We start from the raw sequence: 7718 nt of genomic DNA, 5'->3' as shown, positions 1-7718 counted from the left end.
AGTGTGATTAGAATATTTGAGCTGAGACTCTAACGCCAAGTTATAGAAATCTATTCCAAAACAAAAAGCTGGAGCAATAATGATTTCTTCAAAGATATCCAAATCCTAATGTCTAACAAGAGTGCCATTCAACTCTTGGTCAGTTTAGATAACTGCAAGAGTGTGATTAGAACATTAACATACCTTAACTGCAAGTTCTCCAATAGCCCAGCATGCATTATTTACTATTGAAATAGCCTCTAACAAAGGGAGAAAGAATCAATATTATTTAGATTTAACATAAAATTTTTTATACATGTCCTCTAATTATTACTTTTCTCTTAAACAATACTATTCAGATTTAGAATAAATATGTCATCACTCTCTGTTATTCAGATTCACATCACCAACAAGAGCAATTATAAGTTACACAGCAACAACACCAACAATTAAATCATAATAACACAATAAAAATAAGAAAAAAATAATAACAGACAGAATTCAAACTCAGATGAGGGCCAGAACTCAAACCGAGTTGAGGGAGAGGGAGCAGTGGAGCACAGGCGATGGAATTGGAACAGACAACGGCCGTGGAACAGAGGCGACGTAATGGGACGATAAAGACGAGCTGCGACGGCGCTGGAGCAGTGTGGGTGGGGACGGTGGCTGGACCAGATTTGACGGCGGCAACACAGCTTGAAGAAGAGAGCAGTGGCTAGGGTTTTTCTTTGAGAGAGAAGAGCTTCAATGTCTCGGTGAGTGGTGAGCGAAGGTGAGAAGACGAAGGAGAAGGGCGACAGAGAGTAGGGTGAGCAAAGGTGAAGACGAAGGAGAAGGGTGACGGTGAGTAGTGGTTAGCGAAGGTGAGTGGTGGTGGCGTGAAGCTTTCTGAAAGAGAGGGAGCAAGGCACGGGTTTCTGAAGGAGGAGGGCTTCTGAAAAGAAAAAAAAAATTCATTAAGTATACATGAATATATTAGAAAACACTTCAAAAGCGCACCCAAAACTTAACAAATAGGTTACCCTCTAAAAGCGTCCTCTTTGATACGAAAATTGAACCTATAGATATCAACCTACGGCTACGCTTTATAAATGATTTCTATAATATCTAAGGCTACTCTTTTTAAATGATGCCGCATTTGTGTATCCTTTTCTCTTATAAAAAGGCAACACGGAGAAAAGCGTAGCCTATTCATAGAATAGGCTACGCTTTTCAAATATAGCTTAAAAAAAGTGTGGCTGAATGGGTATTTTTCTTGTAGTGAATATCGTTTTGGAAGGATGGAAGGTAGCCATTGACAACGGTGATCCACCAACACACAGCTTGCCATAGGAGGACGTGCGTGCGTGAACAAGAAGACAGAGGAAAGCAGAGATTCAGAAGACAAAGCATCTCCAAAACTCCAACATATTCTCCATTACTGCATAACAAGTAACCTTTAATCTATGCTCTCTCGTTTATTTGCAATTCAACTGATAAACATAATTGCCTTTCTGACTAAGATTTACAAGACAACCATAGATTGCTTCAAACCAACAATCTCCGTGGGATTCGACCCTTACTCACGTGAGGTATTACTTGGACGACCCAGTGCACTTGCTGGTCAGTGGTACGAGTTGTGAAAAGTGTGATTCACAATTTGTGCACCAAGTTTTTGGCGCCGTTGCCGGGGATTATTCGACTTTGGATAAGAGGTTAAGTTCAATTCTCTTATCCATAAGCCACACAAGTTCTCAGGATCTCAATTCAAAACAGGAACTTATTGATCAAGAGAGTTGTGAGAGACAGAGCTTCAAACTAATTTCTATGATTCCCCTTCCGAGGCTCACATAGAAATTCAAATGGATCTAAACCCCCTTTCGGTAGTGAATAGATCTATTAAGCACATAAGTTATCTCTTAGCTACAACAAGCGGATTGAGAAGAAGAAGAATTTCATTCATTTATTTGAATTACAATAGAGCTAATGATGTGGGGTTTAGTTCATCATTGCTTTGAAAACACAAAGAGAAAAGAAAAGTACATGTAAAGTAAAACTAAGTGCAGAAAGAAAATCCTAATTCGGATCCCTTGTGTAAGAGTACTCCTTTCCAAGTTCAAAAACTCTCCTATATATACAATCTTCAGCTCAGTCCTCAAGTACTTGGATGTGGGCTTTTGACCTTAGTTGAAGCAAGTTAAAAGTGGCTCTTTCTGAAGTTAACGCTGGCATTAACTCACTAACGCTTTCATACTTGCATGAATGCCCTTGAAACTGGCGTTAGTACTAGCGTTAACAGCCTTGCTAACACCACAAGTCTTCTTCTAAGCTGGCATTAACACAGCCATTAGTGTACTAACGGTGCCACCAACGTTGCCTTCAAACCCTTTCGGGCGTTGCTACTGGCGTTAACATACTAACGTGGCCATCAACGTTCTTCTTGTTGTGCGTACGCACACTGCTTCGTGCGTGCGCACACTGGCCAATTTTCCTCTTGTGCGTGCGCACACTGCTCCGTACATACGCACACTAGCCAAATCTTCCAGCCCCAACTTCGTGCAATGATCGAAGACGTTAGTGTGCTAACGTTGGTGGCGTTAGCATACTAACGTTGGCACACTCTTCCTTGTGTAGTGGTGTTGGTGAGCTAACTTTGGCCACTAATGTTGCCTTTCATCTTGAGTCACTTTGGTGCTGGCGTTAGTGGTCTAACTTGGCCACTAACGCCAACTTCTTCTTGTAGAGCACGTTAGCACTGGCGTTAGTGGGCTAACTTGGCCACTAACGCCAACACCTCTTCCTTAAGCCAACGTTAACCATGGCGTTAGTGTGCTAACTTGGCCACTAACACTACAACCTCTCTGATTCTTCTCTGTTTCTCCTTTGCTTCTCCTTGCCTATTCTCAACAAAAAAAGTGCATCAAAGCTTTTCTGAAATCACAAGATAATACATCATTCATTGCATCAAGTAATTCTTGCATCAATCTCATGAAAATGTTTATAATTCACAATGTTCAATTGAATCAAGACATGCATACATTACCCATCCAAATGCTTGCTTATTGACTAAGAAAATGCATGAAACCAAGTAAAAACTGTAGAAAATGGCTTGCAAAACTAGCCAAAGGTGCCTAGGCATCAGCCCCCTACCCTTTTTTATTTCTTTTTTGAAAAACGTTGGGGGCTTTATTTTGCATTTGCAACCGCTTCTTCTCCTTCCATCCTTTTTTCGCTTTCTGACATAAGACTTTTTCTGTGGATTTCTTTGGCATTGCTTTGAACGTCCAGTGGTGGTGCTTCTTTGTGCGTTTGTCATTTTGCCTCTTCTTTTTGCTTTCTATGAATCAAGTTGGTGTACTCTGATTACTTTATTTTGCTTCTGCATTTTACTATTTTTTATTTTGCATGATTTTTGCATTTTTCTTCCTGATTTTCCATTGTCCCTTTTGTTTTGTTTATTTCGTATGGAGGATAGGAAAATATAGGAGAGGATTATTGTATTAAAGTATAGTATTTAGGCTTTCAATGAGGTTTTGGTAGTTGTTTAATGTGGGTAGTGGGTTTTCTTATTTATGTGTTTTTGGGTAGTGGGCTAATAGTGGTGCACAAATTTTGGATATAGGTATGGTAGGACGGGGGGGATTCCAGGGGAATCCGGGTCCTATCTTTCCAGCAGGGGTATGCCGAATCATTACCATTGGGTAATGTCTGATGTTTTGGATGAGGAGGATCTCCGAAGGCTCTGAGATGAAGGGGCCGGTTTGAGGGGTGCTGAGGCAGCGGACCAGAACGAATTGGTGATTGTCGATGAGAACGAGAGGGTTTGCTACCTCAATTTGCATTTCCCTCGCATTTTGGACTGGATTTGGGTGCATGAGCTGTTGTTCACCAAGCTAGGGATTTGGCAACCCTTTTCTGAGTTCCAGAATGCTCTCGTGAACTGGCTCTTGACCTCGCCATCTCAATTGCATCCGAATAGCTAGGCAGCTTGATGAGCGGATATTTTATACGCTTTTTGGGGTTAATTTCATATAGTTTTGAGTATGATCTAGTTAGTTTTTAGTTTATTTCCATTAGTTTTTAGGAAAAATTCATATTTCTTTTCTTTTTAAAAAAAATATAGTTTTCAAAAATAATTTCTCTATTAGATCCTGTGCCAAACTTTAAGTTTGGTGTTTTCTTGTTGATTTTTCTGTGTTTTTCGAAAATTTATTTTGGTTTTCTAAAAATTTTAAGTTTGGTGTTCCTTGGTGTTTTTTTCCCCCCCAAAATTTTCGAAAATAAGAAACCTCAGATCTAAAAATTTTAAATCCTGTGTGTCTTATTGTTTTTCTGTCTCCTTTAAAAATTCAGATTTTTATTTCAAAATTTAAAACCTTTTTCAAAAATCATCATATCTTTTTCAAAATCTCCTAACCACTTTCTCTCTCCTCACTTTTTCGAAAATCTTTTACTCATTTTTATTTATTTTATTTTGATTTATTTTATTTTTGAAATAAATTAATAAATAAATAAATAAAAATATTTTCTCTATTTTACATCATCTCCCCTTTCTCCATCATGGACCTAAGTGGAAATGAACAGTCCAGGAGGACTCTGGGGTCATATTCTAACCCCTCTACTGCTTCATATGGGAGTAGTATCTGCATACCCTCCATTGGAGTCAGTAGCTTTGAGTTGAATCCTCAGCTCATTATCATGGTGCAGCAAAGCTGCCAGTATTCCGGTCTTCTACAGGAAGAACCTACAGAATTTCTGGCACAATTTTTACAAATTGCTGACACAGTACATGATAAGGAAATCGATCAGGATGTCTATAGACTATTACTATTTTCATTTGCTGTAAAAGATCAAGCTAAGAGGTGGTTAAATAACCAACCTAAGGCCAGCATAAAGACATGGAAATAGCTGACAGAAAAATTCCTGAATCAATATTTCCCTCCAAAAAGGATGACAGCTAAGGCTGGACATCCAAGGCTTTAAACAAGGAGATAATGAATCTCTTTATAATGCCTGGGAGAGATACAGAGAGATGCTACGAAAATGTCCCTCTGAAATGTTTTCAGAGTGGGTTCAGTTAGACATCTACTATGGGCTTGCAGAAGGAGCTCAGATGTCTCTAGATTACTCATTGCAGAGGCACTTGAGCAAATACCTTCTTATGCCAAGTTCTTGAAAGAGATCTTGAGTCATAAAAAGGATTGGAGAGAAACAGAAAGAGTTCTCCTCACTGAAGAATGCAGTGCAGTCATTCTGAAGAGCTTTCCTGAAAAGCTTAAAGACCCTGGGAGTTTTCTGATACCATGCATATTAGAAGGTAATTGCACCAAGACAGCTTTATGCGATCTTGGGAAAGCATCAACCTAATACCTGCATCCACTATCAGGAAGCTTGGCTTAACTGAAGAAGTTAAACCAACCCGGATATGTCTCCAACTTGCTGATGGTTCCACTAAATACCTATCAAGGGGCATGCAGGATTCTATAGGAGGTTTATAAAGGATTTTTCAAAAATCGCAAAACCTCTAAGCAATCTGCTAGCTGCTGACACGCCATTTGTGTTTGACACAGAGTGCCTGCAGGCGTTTGAAACGCTGAAAGCTAAGCTGGTCACAGCACCAGTCATTTCTGCACCAGATTGGACGTTACCATTTGAGCTAATGTGTGACGCCAGTGATCATGCCATTGGTGCAGTATTGGGACAGAGGCATGACAAGCTTCTGCATGTCATTTATTATGCCAGTCGCATTCTAAATGATGCCCAGAAAAATTACACAACCACAGAAAAAGAATTACTTGCAGTGGTTTACGCCATTGACAAGTTCAGATCATACTTAGTAGGATCAAAAGTGATTGTGTATACTAACCATGCTACTCTTAAATATCTACTCACAAAGCAAGATTCAAAAACCAAGCTCATCAGATGGGTATTGCTTCTGCAAGAGTTTGATATAGAAATAAGAGACAGAAAAGGGACAGAGAACCAAGTGGCTGATCATCTGTCCCGGATAGAGCCAGTGGAAGGGACATCCCTCCCCTTTCTTGAGATCTCTGAGACATTTCCTGATGAGCATTTATTTGCCATTCAGGAAGTACCATGGTTTGCCGATATTGCAAACTATAAAGCTGCAAGGTTCATACCCAAGGAGTACAACAGGATACAAAAGAAGAAATTAATTACTGATGCAAAGTACTACTTGTGGGATGAACCTTATCTCTTTAAGAGATGTGCAGACGGAATAATCCGTAGGTGTGTGCCTAGAGAAGAGGCACAGAGGATCCTATGGCATTGTCATGGATCTCAATATGGAGGCCATTTCGGAGGTGAGCGAACAGCCACCAAGGTCCTCCAATGTGCCTTCTATTGGCCCACACTCTATAAAGATTCCCGAGAGTTTGTACGTAACTATGACAGTTGCCAAAGAGCTGGTAATCTGCCCCATGGTTACGCCATGCCTCAACAAGGAATCTTAGAAATTGAGTTGTTTGACGTATGGGGAATTGACTTCATGGGACCTTTCCCACCATCATACTCAAACACTTATATTCTGGTGGCAGTTGACTATGTATCAAAATGGGTTGAAGCTATTGCCACACCCACCAATGATACTAAAACGGTGCTGAAGTTCCTCCAGAAACACATCTTTAGCAGGTTTGGTGTCCCTAGAGTACTAATTAGTGATGGGGGCACTCACTTCTGTAATAAACAGCTTTACTCTGCCATAGTTCTGTATGGAATTCGCCACAAGGTGGCCACTCCATATCATCCACAAACCAATGGGCAAGCTGAAGTCTCTAATAGAGAATTAAAGAGAATCCTGGAACGGACAGTAAATACCCGTAGAAAGGATTGGGCACGGAGCTTAGATGATGCTCTGTGGGCTTACAGGACAGCATTCAAGACCCCTATAGAGACATCTCCATACCAACTCGTGTATGGTAAGGCATGTCACCTGCCCGTGGAACTGGAACATAAGGCCTACTGGGCAACCAGATTCCTAGACTTTGATGCCAAACTAGCAGGAGAAAAACAATTACTCCAGCTAAATGAGCTAGAGGAATTCAGATTCACAGCTTTTGAAAACGCCAAGCTTTATAAAGAAAAGTAAAAAAAGTGGCATGACAGAAAGCTGTCATCTAGAATCTTTGAATCAGGACAGAAGGTTCTGTTGTTTAACTCTAGACTCAGGCTATTCCCCGGGAAACTGAAATCCCGGTGGAAGGGACCATACGTGATTACAAGTGTATCACCATATGGTTATGTGGAGCTTCAAGATATTGATTCTGATAAGAAGTTCATTGTCAATGGACAGAGAATCAAGCATTATCTTGAAGGCAACATTGAGCAAGAATGCTCAAGGCTGAAGCTAGATTAAAAGCTCAGCAAGGTCCAGCTAAAGACAATAAAGAAGCACTTGCTGGGAGGCAACCCAGCCATGGGGCAACAATCCTCTAAGCATTTTGCCCTATTTTTTATTTTTATTTTTATTTTTTATTTGTTTATATAAAGTTCACTGACACTAAGGTGAGGAATCATTTACAGAAGACCTCGGCACACAAAACAGAGAAAAAGAGCTCACTGGCAAGAAAATGCCAGTAAAAGTGTATTCTGGGCGTTCAACGCCCAAAATGGGCATCCACTGGGCGCTGAACGCCAGTAATGGTAGCAATCTGGGCGTTCAACGCCAGAAATGGGCACCCATTGGGCGTTGAACGCCATTAATGGCAGCAGCTGGGTATTGAACGCCCAGGAGAGCAGCA

General features: G+C 40.5%; 2 long non-coding RNA genes across 2 annotated transcripts in view; one reads left to right on the top strand and one right to left on the bottom strand.

Moving 5' to 3' along the window:
• LOC107614305 overlaps positions 1-1021 on the bottom strand; it is a 2420-nt gene extending 1399 nt beyond the window's left edge. Inside the window, exons 1-2 of the long non-coding RNA XR_001614382.2 lie at positions 511-1021; positions 184-239 (exon numbers count right to left, since the gene is read on the bottom strand). This is a non-coding gene — a long non-coding RNA (uncharacterized LOC107614305). The remainder of the gene's footprint in view (positions 1-183; positions 240-510) is intronic.
• Positions 1-7718, top strand: part of LOC107614306 — a 10831-nt gene that overhangs the window by 208 nt on the left and 2905 nt on the right. The window contains exon 2 of the long non-coding RNA XR_001614383.2: positions 3489-3494. This is a non-coding gene — a long non-coding RNA (uncharacterized LOC107614306). The remainder of the gene's footprint in view (positions 1-3488; positions 3495-7718) is intronic.

This window comes from Arachis ipaensis, chromosome B08 (genome assembly GCF_000816755.2).
Source record: "Arachis ipaensis cultivar K30076 chromosome B08, Araip1.1, whole genome shotgun sequence".
Taxonomy (NCBI): Eukaryota; Viridiplantae; Streptophyta; class Magnoliopsida; order Fabales; family Fabaceae; genus Arachis; species Arachis ipaensis.
Note: the sequence above shows the minus strand (reverse complement) of the source record. Positions and strands in the feature narration are given on the sequence as shown.